Source organism: Dama dama, chromosome 33 (genome assembly GCF_033118175.1).
Source record: "Dama dama isolate Ldn47 chromosome 33, ASM3311817v1, whole genome shotgun sequence".
Classification (NCBI taxonomy): Eukaryota; Metazoa; Chordata; class Mammalia; order Artiodactyla; family Cervidae; genus Dama; species Dama dama.
The window spans coordinates 65,875,848-65,895,831 of NC_083713.1; the positions used below are offsets into that span (position 1 = coordinate 65,875,848).

General features: G+C 44.5%; 1 protein-coding gene and 1 long non-coding RNA gene across 3 annotated transcripts in view; both read right to left on the minus strand.

Moving 5' to 3' along the window:
* The window catches only part of GPR39 (G protein-coupled receptor 39), a 249,454-nt gene that overhangs the window by 36,078 nt on the left and 193,392 nt on the right, over positions 1-19,984 (minus strand). The window lies entirely within an intron of this gene.
* The window catches only part of LOC133051303 (uncharacterized), a 196,118-nt gene that overhangs the window by 3,876 nt on the left and 172,258 nt on the right, over positions 1-19,984 (minus strand). The window contains exon 4 of the long non-coding RNA XR_009691811.1: positions 16,195-16,292. This is a non-coding gene — a long non-coding RNA (uncharacterized LOC133051303). The remainder of the gene's footprint in view (positions 1-16,194; positions 16,293-19,984) is intronic.

Genomic DNA, 19,984 nt, shown 5'->3' on the forward strand with positions numbered 1-19,984 from the left:
GACAGACTTTCCTGCACCACGCTCTCCTTTAAGGAATTAAGAAGGTGCACTTTGCCCAGACTTAGAACATAGGAAGTTGGGTGCTTCAAGATCCCACAGGTTGTGCTATGATGAAATAAACAGAGTGGCACAGAAGGGCTGACTGGCCCGCAGGGAGCTACATTTCTCAGCCTCCCTGGAGAAGAGGCACAGCCATGTGATCTAGTCAATGGAATGAAAGTAGAATTGGCTGCATCTCCTCCAGTACTGGCCCCAGAAGTTTCCCACACCTACTAGTCCTACTGGGCTTCCCAGGTGGTGCTAGTGATAAAGAACCTCCCTGCTGCCAACGTAGGAGACGTAAGAGATGTGGGTTTGATCCCTGCACTGGGAAGATCCCCTAGAGAAGGAAATGGCAACCCACTCCAGTATTCTTGCCTGGGAAATTTCATGGACAGATGAGCCTGGCAGGCAACAGTCCATAGTATAGCAAAGAGTCGGACACGACTGAAGTGACTTACCACACACGCACTACTCCTACTAAACCCCCTACTATCTTCCTCCTTCTGCCATCTGATTCAGATGAACTCATCATCTTGGGAGACAGGCATTGACTGGACTATGCCAGAGCCCCAGGGAAGAAGGATTCTGGATTTATGAGTCATCACTTGGGGATGCCTCCTGACCAACAAAAACATCTACTTCGGATTCTTCATGAGTGAGAAATAAACTTCTATCAAGACATCATACATGATACATTTTGGAGTTGTTATAGCTGTTAATGTTATCTCAATTCATCCAAAATGTTTCTCCATGATGACTATGTCTTGAACACTTGGGTGATTCGACAGCTTGATATAGAAGCCAAGTCCATTACGGACCAGTAAGCCACCGAACAAAAGAAAAGAACAAACCACAAGGAGCAGATAAGTATTTAGTCTCTGAGTGGACCTGTCAAAGGGTCTGTGACCAAAAGGGGGAAGTATTCCCATTTATTCAACAGTCCAGTGAGACTAGGGGAGGCCGATAGCCAGAACGTCACTAGAAATGCAATGAGTTATGATAGAATCACTAATAGTCTTGCAAAATCAGGAAAGGTTTTCTTGGCAAGAGGTGTTTAAACCAAGCCTCAATGGGTGAACAAGCAGATACCAGCCCTGCACAAGGCCCTCAGTAATGAGCAACCACAGTCCAAGAAAATGCCATCACAAGCACTGGTAGATTCCACCTGCTCGCCCCCAGCACCGCCCAGCTTAAAAGCAGAGGGAGCTAATGGTTGCTTAAAGGTGAGCTGACCCCAGGCGCCCACATGGCCCAGAAATGAACACCTGTGTGGTGGAAGTAGAGATGAAGGTAGAGTAAGGGAAGTGGGTACCACGTCATAGAACAAGGAATCCGGGCTTGCACTAAATTTCAAAGCCGGAAGGTCAAGCTGGCTAGTGTAGTCAGAGGTGACTTTAGAGAGACTCCAGAACAAGGACACAAAAGAAGTGCTTCTAAAGTCAAGCTGAAAGGCACAACCTTCCTCCTGTCAGGGTGGTAGGAAGGAAGGACTGGGACCCAGCAGACCTGAGTGTGTCAGTGGCAGAGCAAGAATAGAGGGTATCTTGGCAGACAGCAGTGACGGGGCCCCAGTAGGAGGCACTGCAGTCCTTCTGACAGGGGATGGGGAGGTGAACTCACTGAGAGGGCTCAAGGACTCCGGCATTCAGGGCACCAGGGGCTCCCTCTGCCAGAGGGAGGCTGCAAGGGGCAGTTTAGAAATTGTACTAGACCTAGGTACCAAATCCAAGCCCGGCTTCGGCAGTACACAAACTATGAACTTCCAGATGTTCAAGCTGGATTTAGAAAAGGCAGAGGAATAGAGATCAAACTGCCAACATCCGTCAGACCATAGAAAAAGCAAGAGAATTCCAGAAAACATCTGCTTTATTGACTATGCCAAAGTCTTTGACTGTGTGGATCACAACAAACTGTGGGAAATTCTTCAAGAGATGGGAATACCAGGCCACCTTACCTGCCTCCTGAGAATCTGTATGCAGATCAAGAAGCAACAGTTAGAACCAGACATGGAACAACAGACGGGTTCCAAATTGGGAAAGGAGTACATCAGGGCTGTGTATTGTCACCCTGCTTATTAAACTTATATGCAGAGTGCATCATGCAAAACGCCCGGCTGGATGCAGCACAAGCTGGAATCAAGACTGCAGGGAGAAATATCAATAACCTCAGATACACAGATGACACCACTCTTCTGGCAGAAAGAGAAGAAGAACTAAAGAGCCTCTTGAAGTGAAAGAGGAGAGTGAAAAATGTGCCTTAAAACTCAACATTCAAAAAAATGAAGGTCATGGCATCTGGTCCCATCACTTCATGGCAAATAGATGGGGAAACAATGGAAACAGTGAGAGTGTTAATTTTGGGGGGGTTCCAAAATCACTGCAGATGGTGACTGTAGCCAAGAAATTAAAAGACACCTGCTCTTTGGAAGAAAAGCTATGACCAAACTAGACAGCATATTAAAAAGTAGATATATTACTTTGCTAACAAAGGTCTGTTTGGTCAAAGCTACGGTTTTTCCAGCAGTCATGTATGGATGTGAGAGTTGGACCATAAAAAAGGCTGAGTGCTGAAGAATTGATGCCTTTCAACTGTGGTATTGGAGAAGACTCTTGAGAGTCCCTTGGACTACAAGGAGATCCAACCAGTCCATCCTAAAGGTAATCAGTCCTGAATATTCATTGGAAGGACTGATGCTGAAGCTGAAACTCCAATACTTTGGCCACCTGATGGGAAGAGCTGACTCATTGGAAAAGACCCTGATGCTGGGAAAGATCAAAGGCAGGAGGAGAGGGGGTGACAGAGAATGAGATGGTTGGATGGCATCACTGACTCAATGGGCATGAGTTTGAGCAAGCTCCAGGGGATGGTGAAGGACAGGAAAGTCTGACGTGCTGCAGTCCATGGGGCTGCAAAGAATTCAATACGACTGAGCAACTGAACAACAACGTATGATACGGCAGTAAACACAGGAGGAGAAGGGGACGACAGGGGATGAGATGGTCGGATGGCATCACCGACTCAATGGACTTGAGTTTGAGCAAGCTCCGGGAGTTGGTGATGGACAGGGAAGCTTGAGGTGCTGCAGTTTATGGGGTCAAAAAAAGTCATACACGACTGAGTGACTGAATTGAGGTACCAAATCCAGTTGCATCCCTGCATACAAGTGACTTCATCCCTTTAAGCTCCGTTTTCCCATCTGTAACAACTGGGCTAATGCCATCCTTCCCCAAGTTTTCTATGAGCTAACGCATACAGAGCACACAGCACAGAGCTTGGCACAGAGTGAGTGATCAATAAAGAACAGCTCTTGGTATTGTGATCAGGGAAAGCGCCTGGCCTGACTAGAGGGGCAGGGGGAACAGGCAATAAAGAGGAAAAACCAAATCTACCTCCTCCCTTCCAACTTTGCACCTACTATCTGAGCTGAGTACAGCACATATGACCTAAGAATCCCATGGCCTGGGTACCTCAAACCTATCCTCTGCAGTCATCTGCCTCCCACTCCTGCAGCTGAATTTCAAAGAAAACATCTCAGGCGCCTTAGAACAATGACACACGATGGCAAACATCTCTCGCCACTCTCCAACACCAGCACCAGCTCTTCTATTTTTTCACTTGTTTATCCACCTATTTATTTATTTTGAAGATCTGTTTGGCCCCTGTGATGCTGGCTGGCCTCCTGAAACACCACCGAGAGAGAGATCAATCATGAAAACCCAGCCCTGCACGAGGCCCTCAGTAATGAGCAACCGCACGCCAGGAAAATGCCATCACAAGCACTGGTGGATTCCACCTGCTCGCCTTTGGCATGGCCCAGCTTAACAGCAGGAGGGAACTAACGGCTGCTTAAAGGTGAGCTGACCCCAGACGCCCACGTGGCCGAGAAATGAACACCCGCACGGTCTGTGGTCTCGCAGTCCATGCACCCACCACTCTGTTCCTCGGGATGCAGGGATGCGCAGGAGCGGCAGCCAGCCCAGCGGTACCTGCTTAGCGATGGCCCGCGAGGCCGAATGCCAGCCTGCGACAGGCCCACTCAGCAGGCCGGTGTTTGAACTATAAACAGCCATTTGACAGATGACAGGGTTTTCTAGAGCTGAGTCAAAAAGGAAACAGTGGGATGGAGACCGACAGAGGAGAGATCCTGACAGCCAGGAGCTGACAAAATTGGGTCTGGAAATGATAGCAACCAGGGGATGTGTGTGATCAGAAGATGTGTGCGTGGGGCTCCCTATGACAGCTGGGGATGTGCAGCACATGCAATGAATTTGTTCAACAATCGAACTGTTCTGACTGGTGGCTCGGACAAGCCCTGTCTCTGCGGCCCACTCTCTTTGGAATTGATTTCAAGCATCAGGCTTTACATTGTCGTCACTGTTGCTGTTATTATATTATTTTAAGTGTAATGACACTGCAGATGCTGAAAATCAAACTGAACAAATGCATCCCTGTCAGCCAATGACCTTTTCTTTTTAAGGGATGGGCATTTTTTTTCCTCTCCTTAAATCACTGATCTTCCAGTGGGGGAAAAGTGGAAGATGTAACTGCATGAAACTGTATATCATATTTCTCCTCTCTGGAGGTTTCATTAGAGGCCCCAAACCACAGAATTGCTCAGCCACCTCTTGCCTTCTCTTCCAGCTATTTCTGGGTTTAATAATTATTCATTAATTGCACACGATGATAAGATCCTCACTGTTTTGAAACATTCTCCCTCTGGCCTCCATACTATTAAATACTCTGATTGCCTGCCAAGAGCGTAAAATTAAAAATCAAAGCACTACCTCTGAAAGGTTTAATATGTGCCATATTGAAAGAGTTTCTGCAGCTTACAGCCATTTTATTGCATCAGCAGCTCAAGGGAAAGTGCAGCTCTATGTTGAAATTGTTCTCCTTTGAAACATAAGTCAACAGGACCAGCATTGGGGGAATTTTGCTCACAGCTGTTGTCTCCTCTGGATGAGTAGCTTGTTTCTCCAGATAAAATTTGCCTCTTGCTGATCTCAGACCTCAAGGAGAACTTCAGCCTGCAATAGAGAACCTCCCCCCAGGTTCTCTAAATTATACACAAGCATTGATTCAAAAGGGTGAATCCTCCTCTGACTGGCCCCTGAGGCTGTTAGAAATAAAACCCACAAACATCTTCCTGTAAAGCCTGCAACTCTTCTCCCTGTAATTCTGGGTTTCCCAGTCTGTTAAGGCAGAGCAAGAGACTGATGTTATGGTCCCCCCCACCTACATAAATTTTACACAAGGCTTCATTCAATATAAGGTGAATGCACGAAAAATCAAAGAAGGAATACATATAGGAACTTTGAAAAGGACAGGAAAAGGACAAGCTAGAATTTCTAAGCAAAACAAAACTAACATCTTGCAAATTTTGCAATTACTGTCACCCACTGAAATCTACAGCCCAGAGCAAGCTAATGTTTAAGATACAAAATGAGACCCAAATCACTTTTTCATGCATATACTCTCTGCTTCCTTTTCATTCTCACCATGGAAGCTTTCATCCATGCCGCCACCAGCCTTTCAATAACTTTTTCAAATAAGGAGTTAATAGAGAAAATACACATCAAGACCAGAGCAAGGTCCTACTGAACTATCTTGCCTAGATGGTGGCAAACTGTGGCCTTGGGAAGGGAGAGGCTGCCTTCTATGCATTCACTGCACCCACCTCATTCACCTCCCCCCAAGGTGATCCTGAAATGTCATAAGGAAAAATTGGGGCTCCAGGATCCCAGGAAAGACGTGATGGTTAAACATGATCATTTTGGCTGATAGAGTTATCTGGAACATAAGGATAGAAATGGAGAGGAAATTGGGTATCCACTGGATTTTTGTATTAAATTTGAACTGTTCAAACCTTCCATTGTTCCCCCTACCAAAAGAAAAACCTCAAATTCCTGGATCCAAGAGCCCTACTGAAGAGCCATGAGATCTCTAAGGTCGCTTGAGACTCTCCCAGTTGGCCAAGACAAATCCCCAGAACTCTCTGAACAAGCTTGTGAATGTGCTCAGGACTCTTCTCCTGCTGTGAATATCCCTTTTACTCTGTTACTCAGGTTCTCCAGAGGAACAAAACTAAAAGGATCTGTATGTATATAAGGAAAGGACTTATTTTTAAAGAACTAGCTCAAGTGATTGTGGAGGACTGGTGAGTGGTAAGCCTAAAACCTCAGGAGAGAAACAAGAAGGCTAGAGGACTCAGCCAAGAGTTACACTTTGAATCCAAAGGCAGTCTGTAGAAGAACTAGGAAAAGCAGATGTTGCAAACAAAGTCTGGAGGCCATCTGCTGGAGAATTCCCTCTTGCTCAGGGGAGGCCACGCTTTTGCTTTCTTCAGTCCCTCTCCTGATTAGACAAAGGCCGACCAAACATTGGGGAGGGCAATCTACTCTACTCAAAGCCAACTGTTTGTAAATCTCATTGTCAAAGCATCCTTGCAAACATCCAGAATAATGTTTTATCAAATATGAGCACTGCAATCTAGACATGTTGAGACAAAAATTAACCATCACAGCCTTGGTCTGTGGATTTGCTCATAGCTCTTGTGTTACTATGAATACCTTTTCCACTTTCCCCACCTACTCCAAATTTTGCCCTTGCTTCAAAGTCAAGCTCACATCTCTACTCCTGTCAGAGTCTTTCCTGGTGGAGGTCAGGGTAAAGCCCCCTAATTGAGCTCCAGTCACACCTTCTATCTGGACTTCCTATTTTGGGTTTATCTCACATGGCTAAAAACGATCTTACTCTCTAGAACCAAGGTCTAAGTATCCATATCCTAGGCACTTTTCACATTGGGCAGCAAGACATGCGTGCATGCCAAGTTGTTTCAGTCGTCTCTGTGTGACCCTATGGACTGCATGCTGCCAGGCACCTCTGTCCATGGGCTTCTCCAGGCAAGAATACTGCAGGGGGTTGCCATGTCCTTCTCCAGGGTATCTTCCTGACCCAGGGATCAAACCTGCATCTCTTATGGCTCCTGCAGTGGCAGGCAGGTTCTTTTCCACTAGCGCCACCTGGGAAGCTGGGTTTAAGGAATACTTGTCAACTATTAATCATGCATGCACCTTTTATCATGTGTTCTTTTGGGAAGTCCTGAAAATAGCAGGACACAGGTACCCTGTTGGCAAATGGAGGATGCTGAACATCTGTGAAGGCGGGTGTTCAAATGGATACAGACACTTTGGGACCCAAGTTCTATCAGGTAAATCTATAAGACTCACAGCAGTGTAAAGCAACTATGCTTCAATAAAAAAATTAAATTAAAAAAAAACAACCTATAAGTTTCCATTTCAGTTGCCAAGTGCTGCAGAGCAAACCATTCCCAAACTTAATGGCTTAACATGAAAACCATTTTAACTCATTACTGACTACAGGATTTTTGCAGAAACTAATGCCTGTGGCCTGTGATTTCTATTTTGGCCAGTCAAAAATTAATTCTGTTATTTCACTAACACTTTGTGAGTTATTACATTCAATAGTTACATCTAACACACCTGTAACATCTTCTAGTTTTCGTGAAATATTGTCTTCAACCTACTCTTCCGTAGATGCAAAGGAGCATTCTCCAGCGTTGTGTTTCATTTTCAATCACTAAGGATGTTCACATTGTCTGAATCAGAAATATATTCTGAAGAACTGTCATCTTCTTAGACACTAGTGTATATGTCACTCAGACAATCAGAGAGAGTATTTGCATAAAATTCACTGAAAAATTCTTCACTCAAAATTTCCTGATGCATCATTTTTGAAAATTTTACATTTACAAGATACACAGTGAAAGTTGCTCAGTCATATCCGACTCTTTGTGACCCCATGGACTATACAGTCCATGGAATTCTCCAGGCCAGAATACTGGAGTGGGTAGCCTATCCCTTCTCCAGCAGATCTTCCCAACCCAGGAATTGAACCGGGGTCTCCTGCATTTCAGGCAGATTCTTTACCAACTGAGCTATCAAGGAAGCCCCATAATATACACAAGGTTGGAATAAAAACCTAACAGAACAAAATGTGAATGATAACAATAATCATAAATTGTATGATGAACCCTTGATCAATGTTAAGCTCTAACAACTTTACACAGTAATGGTACCTGTATCACTCTCTAAAAACATATTAATACAATGATAGTCAATAATGTTAGGGTAACAATACCTCCGATCAATAATGTGTTAACATATCTCACAAGTCTGTTGATGGACCGGGCTTATCTGGGTGGTTCTCCTGTTTCACCTGATGGCAGATGGGACTGCACCCATCTGGAGGCTAGAACACACTGGAACATTCCAGAAAGCTACCTCTCATATCATGCCTCTTGATGAGGATGACTGCAAGGCTGAACTCAGTTAGGGTCCTTAGATGTTAGGGGTTTCTTTTTCCATGTAGTTTAGACCCCCATTAAGCCTATCCATGTGACCTCCAGCAGTCTGGCCAGATGTTTTATGTGGTCTTGCAGGGCTCCCCAAAGTACAAAAGTGAAAGCTGCCAAGCTGTCTGAAGGCTAAGTCCAAGACAGAACACTTCTGCTATGCCCTCCTGGTTAGAGCACATCACCAGCCCATCACAGACTTGTGGGGGAAGGGCTATACAAGGACATGCAAACTGGGAGCCAGTACTGTGATATGAAAATATTCTATTTCTATAGGTGACTGGTAATGCTAATAAGACTGTGGTTTATAACCTAAGTAAGGGAAAAACTACATTTCAATTAGAAGTTTATTTTTTAAAAGGATAGGACTTGTTGTAATTCATATAAGTTCATGAACCCCTTAAATCCTGTCCCATGAATCCTATGGCTTAGAGGACTCCAGATTAAGAACCCTCAAGTTTAGAGCTGAGGGTGCTTATATCTGGACATTAGAATACTGGCACAGCAGAGTACAAAGGGACCCCAGACATCATCTGGTCAGTCTATTTCAGGGTCACAAACTCAAGTGTATTTTCAGGCCTGATGCCTGGTGGAAGGTGAGGAGTAAGGCAACAGAAATGAGACAGAAACTCCTGGTTCTTCTGAAGTCCTTGGTCACCAGTATGGCCCTGGTTCTCATTTACTTCCTGATTTACATGGGAACAAAGGTCCAGGGAGCAGAAGGCACTTGCCCAAGGTCTCAAAGCAAGGATCAAGAGGCCTCTCTAGACCAGACTCTCTTGGCTATGATCTGGAAGCAACTCCCAGGATCTCAACTCTGCCAGCTGCCCTTCCACCTTGACATGGTACAAATCATTCCTTGTGCACCAGTCCCATTCACAGTCACCCTAGGGAGAAAAAAAGTAGCACTTACAAGTAAAAACCCTGCCTCTTTCTTCCACATCTGTTCCTCAGACCATCCCAAAACTCGCCATTTTTCTCTGACAACACCTCCTCAAGGGTTAGAGCTGTATCTTCAGTTCACCAAATCCTCAATGCCATTTTCTGCGTAAAGCCTTCCAAACCCACAAGAGAACCCCAACAGCCCTGTTCTCTGTCCTAACCTGGTCACCACCTTTTATTACTACTACTCACCACCTTGTCTCCATAGAACTATAAAGTTTATCTCCCCTTCCCCATCTGCACCAACCTCTCCCACCTTCCCTAACTCGCTTCCCCTCCCTGCCATGCTCACCTATTTCTCTCTGCCTCATTCTGTGATTGGCTCAGGTCTCCCTCCCAAGCAGAAGTGACTTTAAAAATAAGATTCAAAGAGGCACTGCTTTAGGATGAAAAATGTATTCCAAAGGGTGAAATTTCAGAAACAGAGGGACACAGGTATCATAAAATACAAGGGCCTTCCTGGCATTGGACTTGTTTACCATTCACTTTTTGGTTTGTTTTTTTTTAAGTACCTTTAATAAAGACTTAGCACTAGCTGAGCATTTGAGTTAAGCACTTGGCAAATTTATTTCAGTCAACTCTCACCAGGAGTCTGAAGACTGGTGCTATTTTTAAAGCCCTTTTTACAAGTGAGGAAAGGAAGCACAGTGGAGTGAGGAGTGCGGGGTGGTGCGGGTGAACTCAACAAGTCACCCAGGGCTACTGATGGGCCTTAACCAGGACTTCACTTTTGGCTATGCTTAATCTTTCGTGTCATGACAGAATTTTGATTTTGATTTTGCTGTTCATTGGCCAGGATGGGGAAGAAGAAGCTGGCAGGGGAAACAGCAGGTTGAAGACGAGACCGCCTTCTGCCTTGATTCGCCTTACGTGCTCCCCACCCCACCCTGGCTCCCAGCTCCCCAGGCTGAGGCTTTGCAGGGGCGGCTGTGACTCGGCCAGCCTGCCACAGCTCAGGCCACAAGCCCACTAAATGGGAGTGACAGCTGAGCCAATGAATACATTTGTAAAAAGACAACTCAGCACCTCAATTTAACTCCAACAAAATTCAATTTCACTTGGGCAGCCATCTCTCTTCGGCCTCTGCTACCCTGCCCTGATGTCTCTCTTATTTAAATGTGTGCACCTGGCACCTTCCACTGCTCAGTCAGCTCAACACCCCTCAGGGATTTAAAAGAGGGAGCAAGGCACTGCTGCATTCATTAAATCCCACTGCCAGAGAGCATCTGTCCTCACCCAGAAGCGCAGGGTAAAAGAGCCACACATAACAGGGAGGGGAAGATTTCCCCAAGTGTTTCCTATACACATCATCAAACTTCGGATGCCCTGCTGTCTCTTCCGAAGCCAGTGAGGTGGAAGACGAGACCCTGAGAGAATCTGAGCAGGCTCTGGGACCTTTCTATAGAGCAGAGATGCTTGGAGGACTTCCAATGCGATGGTCACTTGGGCTGTGCCAAGAAGAAACCAAGCCACTGGCTCAACCAAAGGGCCAGGCCAGTGTCTCTAGAATACTCCCCTTCCTGCACTTGCGTTTTGACAAGAGGTTTCCTCCTCGCCTGGAATGTCCTCCCACTTCTCCCATCCCCACACAACTCTTCTTCACTTACTCTTTTCTGAGGCTTTCTCCTCCCTGAAAATATGTCTCCCCAATTCTGTCCATGGAGAAAACTCCAAACATCTACAAAACTCACGCTAACAGCCTAATGGGGAAGGGCACAAGGTCTGGGGTCAGGCTGCCTGGGATCACCTCCCAGCTCCATTATTTACTAATTGCATGATGTTGGGAAAGTCTTTTATTTTACTTGGTTTTGCCTAAGTACTTAATTACGGTACCTAAATTTCTCCCAGAGTAAAATGAGGCAAATAGTACCTACATAAAATGTGTGTTTTAAAGAATAAATGAATAACTGTAAATGCTCAGTATGATGCCTGATACATAGTAAGCCCTCAATAAATGTTATTCACTTCAGTTCAGTCACTCAGTTATGTCCGACTCTTTGTGACTCCATGGACAGTAGCACGCCAGGCTTCCCTGTCCATCACCAACTCCCGGACCTTACTCAAATTCATGTCCATTGAGTTGGTGATGTCATCCAACCACCTCATCCACTGTTGCCCCCTTCTCTTCCTGCCCTCAATCTTTCCCAGAATCAGGGTCTTTTCTAATGAGTCAGCTCTTCCATCAGGTGGCCAAAGTATTGGAGTTTCAGCTTCAGCATCAATCCTTCCAATGAATATTCAGGACTGATTTCCTTTAGGATGGACTGGTTGGATCTCCTTGCAGTCCAAGGGACTCTCAAGAGTCTTCTCCAACACCACAGTTCAAAAGCATCAATTCTTTGGCACTCAGCTTTCTTTATAGTCCAAGCCTCACATCCATACATGACTACTGGAAAAACCATAACTTTGACTAGACGGATCTTTGTTCGCAAAGTAACGTCTCTGCTTTTTAATATGCTGTCTAGGTTGGTCATAACTTTCCTTCCAAGGAGTAAGCATCTTTTAATTTCATGGCTACAGTCACCATCTGCAGTGACTTTGGAGCTCCCCAAAGTAAAGTCTCTCACTGTTTCCATTGTTTCCCCATCTATTTGCCATAAGTGATGGGACCGGATGCCATGATTGTAGTTTTTTGAATGTTGAGTTTTAAGCCAACTTTTTCACTCTCCTCTTTCACTTTCATCAAGAGGCTCTTTAATTCTTCACTTTCTTCCATAAGGGAGGTGTCATCTGCATATCTGAGGTTATTGATATTTCTCCTGCCAATCTTGATCCCAGCTTGTGCTTCATCCTGTCCAGCATTTCTCACAATGTACTCTGCATATAAGTTAAATAAGCAGGATGACAATATACAGTCTTGAAGGACTCCTTTCCTGACGTGGAACCAGTCTGTTATTCCATGTCCAGTTCTAACTGTTGCTTCTTGACCTGCATACAGATTTCTCAGGAGGTAGGTCAGGTGGTCTGGTATTCCCATCTCTTGAAGAATTGCCCTCAGTTTGTTGATCCACACAGTCAAAGGCTTTGGCACAGTCAATAAAGCAGAAGTAGATTTTTTTCTGGAACTCTTGCTTTTTCTATGATCCAGCAGATGTTGGCAATTTGATCTCTGGTTCCTCTGCCTTTATCTAAATCCAGTTTGAACATCTGGAAGTTCATGGTTCACATATTGTTGAAGCCTGGCTTGGAGAATTTTGAGCATTAATTTGCTAGCATGGGAAATGAGTGTAATTGTGCAGTAGTTGGAGCATTCTTTGGGATTTCCTTTCTTTGGGATTGGAATGAAAACTGGCCTTTTCCAGCCTGTGGCCACTGATGAGTTTTCCAAATTTGCTGGCATATTGAGTGTAGCACTTTCACAGCATCATCTTTTAGGATTTGAAATAGCTCAACTGGAATTCTATCACCTCCACTAGCTTTGTTCATAGTCATGCTTCCTAAGGCCCACTTGACTTTGCATTCCAGGACATCTTGTTCTAGGTGAGTGACCACACCATCATGGTTATCTGGGTCATGAAGATCTTTTTTGTACAGTTCTTCTGTGTATTCTTGCCACCTCTTCTTAAAATCTTCTGCTTCAATTAGGTCCATACCATTTCTGTCCTTGATTGTGCCCATCTTTATATGAAATATCCCCTTGGTATCTCCAATTTTCTTGAAGAGATCTCTAGTCTTTCTTATTCTATTGTTTTCCTCTATTTCTTTGCATTGATCACTGAGGAAGGTTTTCTTATCTCTCCTTGCTATTCTTTGGAACTCTGAATTCAAATGGGTATATTTTTCCTTTTCTCCTTTGCCTTTTGCTTCTCTTCTTTTCTCAGCTATTTGTAAAAGGGCTCCTCAGACAACCATTTTGCCTTTTTGCATTTCTTTTTCTTGGGGATGGTCTTGATCACTGCCTCCTGTACAATGTCACAAACCTCTGTCCATAGTTTTTCAGGCACTCTGTCTATCAGATCTAATCCCTTGAATCTATTTGTCATGTGCACTTTATAATCATAAGGGATTTGATTTAGGTCATACTGAATGGTCTAGTGGTTTTCCATACTTTCAATTTAAGTCTGAATTTGGCAATAAGAATTTCATGATCTGAGCCACAGTCAGCTCCCAGTCTTGTTTTTGCTGACTGTATAGAGCTTCTCTATTTCTGGCTGCAAAGAATATAATCAATCTGATTTCAGTATTGACCATATGGTGATGTCCATGTGTAGAGTCATCTCTTGTGTTGTTGGAAGAGGGTGTTTGCTATGACCAGTGCATTCTCTTGGCAAAACTCTATTGGCCTTTGCCCAGGTTCATTCTTTACTCCAAGGCCAAATTTGCCTGTTACTCCAGGTATTTCTTGACTTCCTACTTTTTCATTCCAGTCCCCTATGATGAAAAGGACATCTTTTTTCGGTGTTAGTTCTAGAAAGTTTTGTCAGTCTTCACAGAACTGTTCAACTTCACCTTCTTCAGCATTATTGATCAAGGCATAGACTTGGATTACTGTGATATTGAATGGTTTGCCTTGGAAATGAACAGAGATCATTCTGTCATTTTTGAGATTTCATCTAAGTACTGCATTTTGGACTCTTTTGTTGACTATGAGGGCTACTCCATTTCTTCTAAGGGATTCTTGCCCACAGTAGAAGATATAATGGTCATCTGAGTTAAATTCACCCATTCCAGTCCATTTTAGTTCACTGATTCCTAAAATGTCACTGTTCACTCTTGCCATCTCCTGTTTGACTATTTCCAATTTGCCTTGATTCATGGACCTAACATTCTAGGTTCCTATGCAATATTGCTCTTTACAACGTCAGACTTTACTTCCATCCCCAGTCACATCCACAACTGGGTGTTGTTTTTGCTTTGGCTCCGTCTCTTCATTCTTTCTGGAGTTATTTCTCCACTGATCTCCAGTAGCACACTGGGCACCTACCGATCTGGGGAGTTCATCTTTCAGTGCCTTATCTTTTTGCTTTTCATATTGTTCTTGGGGTTCTCAAGGCAAGAACACTGAAGTGGTTTGCCATTCCCTTCTCCAGTGGACCACATTTTGTCAGAACTCTCTACTATGACGTGTCTGTCTTGGGTGGCCCTACACGGCATGGCTCATAGTTTCACTGAGTTAGACAAGGCTGTGGTTCATGTCATTGGATTGGTTAGGTTTCCGTGATTGTGGTTTTCATTCTGTCTGCCCTTTGATGGAGAAGGATAAGAAGCTTATAGAAGCTTGGAGAGACTGACTGAGGGGGGAACCTGGCCTTGATCTGATGGGCAGGGCCATGCTCAGTAAATCTTTAACCCAATTGTCTGTTGATGGGCGGGGCTGTGTTCCCTCCCTGTTATTTGACCTGAGGCCAAACTACGGTGGAGGTAATGAAGATAAGGTGACCTCCTTCGAAAGGTCCCATGTGCACACTGCTGCACTCAGTGCCCCCAACCCTGCAGCAGGCCACCTCCGACCCACGCCTCCACCAGAGACTCCTGGACTCTCATGGGCAAGTCTGGGTCAATCTCTTGTGGAGTCACTGCTCCTTTTCCTGGGTCTGGTGCACACAAGATTTTGTTTGTGCCCTCCAAGAGTCTGTTTCCCCAGTCCTGTTTAAGTTCTGGAGGCTCTGGGGTTAATGGTGACCTCCTCCAAGAGGGCTTATGTCATACCCAGGTCTACTGAATCTGGACACTGTTGTCCTATCGACCATAGCCAGAATGATTTTTTTTTTAAAGGCAAATTCTTTGCTTGAACAACTGAACTCTTAAGGACTTCCTGTCAGAAGAGCTGGTAATAATAAATTGTTATTATTATAATATAATTTCATATTTTTCCCTCTGTACTCCACCCAACCATGTACTTTCAGCTTTGGCTACATTAAGCTGCTCACTCCTTTTCAAACACCACGCATTTTTATAGGTCTTATTTGCTTTTAGTTCTCACTGCCTAAAATAGTCTTTCACTGCTTCTCTGCCTAGCATACTCCTAGTCATCCGACAAAGTCCAATTCAAACAGCCCTTCAGGCCTTCCTAAAACAGCCCAGATAGACTTGATCCCTTTTCTGTGGGTTCACAAAACTTTATATATAACCTTGTACATAAGAAGCACTATCTTTCTGTCTTATGGTTAGTTGTCTAAAAATCCATCTCTGCCATCAAACAGTAGACACATCAAGAGACAAACCGTATTCTTTATGTCTGCACCACCAAGCTAAGAGCTGTATGTTGGGTTTAATTGGTACCGTCTGTGTTCGGGATATGTGTTCTCCCCAGGACTGTTGACCCAGCTTCTTGTGATGCCAAGGCCAATGTGTTTGATGTCTTTATAGCTCAGACCTCAAAGGATTTTGCTGGTAATAACAAATGCTCTCAACAACCAGCCCTTCTGACAGGCAGTTCTTAAGAGTTCAGTGGTTCAAGCACGGAATTTGCCTTTTTAAAAAAGATCATTCTGGCAAGGGATTATGGGACATCAGTGTCCAGATCCAGGTTGCCAACCATGGAAAGAGAGAAGGAGGGAGTGTGACAATCATGGGACCAGTTGTCTGGTCCACAGAACTGACAGCTACGGGATAGTGCCCTGACCTCAGCTTCTCATGTGTGACAGGCTATTTCACACATACATGGAATGGGCAGAGACTCAAAATCACACACGCTAGAAAGGTCACTCAGAAGGGAGACGATGGATGCAAACTCAGTACAGCTTGGGTAGGTAAGATTCTGGGAGGTGGCGAGGCCTAGGCTGAGTCTTGAAGCAGACATACATGAACCAACACACCCACCACAAACACACAGACTTACATGTGCACACTCACCAGTGTGCACATAGTTTTCTCATCACTCCCCCTTCCCATACCTGACATTCTGCTCACTATAAAGCACTGTTTAAAATTCAGGCCGAAATATCGATGTCTTCTCTGTCCTTAGCATGGATTGGTGGCTTTACCTGGAAGGCTGTAGGCATAAAAAGAGTTTGTTGAAAAGAATGTCAACATTTCCAGCTTTTGATGAATAGCTCCTGACTTCAGTGGATTTCAGAACTCATTTCACACACATACACACACACACACACATGCTGACAAATGCACAGGCCTTATAATTCCTTTTTTGATAGGGCTTTTGCTCAGCCAGGAGGGCAGAAGCCTCCTAAGTGCAGACAGGTGTAGATGGTCTCCAGTTCAGGGAGACCCAGTTGGGAAGCAGAGAGCTGATATGGATGGACAACATTCATGGACAGAAAAGCTCAGGATCTAACAAGGGTCTCTTCACCCATACTTCATCCATGGATAGATGTATGGTGTTATGAAGAGTGACCTCAATGAAATGGTCATCATTAAAAACTCTACAAATAAAAAATGCTGGAAAAGGGAACCTTGTACACTGTTGTTGAGAACATAAGCTGGAGCAGCCACTGTGGAAAACAGTATGGAACCCTGAGGGATGGGATGGGGAGGGAGGTGAGAGGGGGGTTCAGGCTGGGGGACACATGTACACCCATGGCTGATTCATGTCAATGTATGGCAAAAAACACTACAATATTGTAAATTAATTAGCCTCCAATTAAAATAAATAAATTATAAAAAAAGAAAAAACTAAAAATAGAGCTATCATGTGGTCCAGCAATCTCTCCTGAGCATATACTCAGACAAAATCCTAATTCAAAAATATGTATATACCTCTATGCTCACAGCACTATTCACAATATCCAAGACATGGAAACAATCTAAATGTCCATTGATAGATGAATGGATAAAGATGTGGTACACATATACAATGGAGTACTAGTCAGTCATAAAAAGAACAAAATAATGGCATTTATAGCAACATGGGTGGAACTAGAGATTATCATACTAAGTCAGAAAGATAATTAAGTCAGAATTAAGTCAAAAAAGAGAAATACCATAGGATATCACTTATAAGTAGAACCTAAAATATGATACAAATGAACCTGTCTACAAAATGGAAACAGACTCTCGGACATATAGAACAGGCTGGGGGTTGCCAAGGCGGGTAGGGAGGACCTTAGGGGAGGGATGGAGTGGGAGGCTGGGGATAGTAGATGTAAGCTATTATATATAGAATGGATAAACAAGGTCCTATTGAATAGCACAGAGAACTATATTCAATATGCTGTGATAAATCAGAATGCAATATATATTTTTTTGCAATATATTTTAAATGTACGCATGTGTATGTATATACTGAGTCACTTTTTTGCACAGCAGAAATGAACAGAACATTGTAAATCAACCATACTTCAAAAAAAAAAGTTGTGACCTCAAACATCATTTCTTCGGTGGATTGCTCCACTCAGCAAGGGAGCTAGATTCCCACTTCACCTCATGCCCTTCACAGGGCCCAGTCCTGGGCTCTGTTATATATGCACACACATGGTGGTCCTGCAGTCCTGAACCCACTAGAAATCCAGAGTGCCTCCACTACCACAACTTGCTTTCATGTTTAATTCCATTATAGGGCAGAGTCTCTGGATTTTGTTCCCTATAGGGAAATAGCTCATCTAGATCTGAGTGAGGACACATCAGAGGCAGAAGGGACCTCAGGGACCACCTGAAACATCTCCCTCACTTTCTCCAGATGTGGACACCAAAACCTTCAGGAGTGCAGTGATTTTTCCCATAATGCTACAGTTTAGTTTGTGATTCTGAGACCAAAATCCAAGCAGTCCAGAAATGATTCCATTCCATGACAAGAAAGACTGTCTTCCCAGCTGCCAAAACCACCTCTAGCCTTGTCAGTTGCGTCACAAAAACCATTACAAGGACAGACCATTACAAGGGACAGAACAGGATGGAAAAACAAACCAGGCATCCCTTCTCCTGGAAAAACATGTCCAAATAAATGTTTCATAATGTTCTTCTAATGATGGGTCAGCAGAAGACTCTTGACATATAAAGGAAAAACAGATCATTACCTATGCTTTCTAAAAAGTTTTATTTATAAGGTCCCATGAGGAAGAAAACCCACAAGATCCTTAAAAAGCCTGTTTTTACTGTTCTCTCAAGATTCTTATAGCTGCCCCATCAAGAGCCTCTTCCCCCATTCACATTACAACTGAGTCTCGTGAGAGTTCTGGGTGAAAAAGGAGACGTCATCCTCCTCCACAAAAACTGTCACACACTCGTGAGGCTGGCATGATTACCCCTCAGCCCTCCTGCCTCCCTATTAACTGCTCTTACGCTTTTGTCATTTCACGCATCCTCTTCTAGATGCCAGTGCCTTGCTCTCTGTACCCAGATGCGCCCCATGAGCCCCACTTGCACCAACAGTGTTCTAGTTCTTCAAGAACAGGGACCCTGCTAGATGCCTGGGTCATGCACATAAGCAAGATGCTGCCTCCACACAATCACAGAGGCCCTAGACTTTCTAGCTCGCAGGGATCTTGGAGCCTGCCCATCCAAAGGCTTTAAAATGCTGGCCAACATCATCTGTGAAGCCCTGTGCCCCTCCCCAGACCCATGAAAAACAACTTAATCCCACCTAGAGCTTCTGCATAATTTCCAAGCTTCCTGGTGAATTCTGATGTTCCCTGAAGATTTCTGCCCAGCCGTCTCACTATAGAGGAGCAGCCCGATCATTCCACAGTCTCACCACTAGGGGGAGGCAAACCTGAGTTCTAGAACCTGGAACTCTGTCCTGGGTTCATTCCTGTGATTTCTGCCATTATCAGTGCTCTCATCCCTCATTCACATTAGAATGAGGGGCCTTAAAACAACCACCACAACCGACTGGTTAAACAAAACACCCACCCAGACCAACAAAATCAGAAACCTTGGGGTTGCAGCCTGGGCATTGTTTTTTTGTTTTCAAATGCCCCCACCCCTTCCTTGATAATTCTAACTTGCAGCTTGAGTTAAGAGTCACTCGGTTCCGCAGAGCTGAACATGACTGAGTGACCAGGCACCCATGCACAGGCTTCACCAAGGCCCCCTCAAACAGAACTAACCGAATGATTGAAAGTACAAGTGTTAGTTGCTCAGTCATGTCTGACTCTCTGCGACCCCATGGACTGTAGCCTGCCAGGCTCCCCTGTTCATGGGATTTCCCAGGAAAGCATACTGCAGTGGGTAGCCATTCCCTTCTCCAGGGGAATCTTCCTAACCTAGGGACAGAACCCAGGTATTTTATGTCTCCTGCATTGGCAGGCAGGTTCTTTACCATCTGAGCCACCAGGGAAGCCCTAAATTACATGCGAATAAATGCCTTAAGTAATACAGATATTTAACCAATCTGAATCACAAGCGAATGCCTAGATCCTAATGAGATCAAAGGAGAGTGGATATTGAGCTCTCTCTCTGCAAGGAGAGTGGATATTGAGCTCCTAAAGGGGCTGACACCAATTCACCCTGCTTTTTTTTTTTTAATATGAATTTTATTTATTCATTTATTTTTGGCTTCACTGTACAGCAGGTGGGATCTTAGTTCCCCAGCAAGGGATCAAACCCACACCCCTGCCTGGGAGTACAGAGTCTTAACCACTGGACCACCAGGGAAGTCCCATCATTCTGCGGCCTTTGAGCTGGAGGTCAATGTGCAGCAGAGCAGGCTGCCGAGCCTTGGGGAAGCCCGCACTGTGTGCTGTAGGCCAGTCTCAGGAACTGAAGTTACTGGCAGATTAGCTGAGCTCA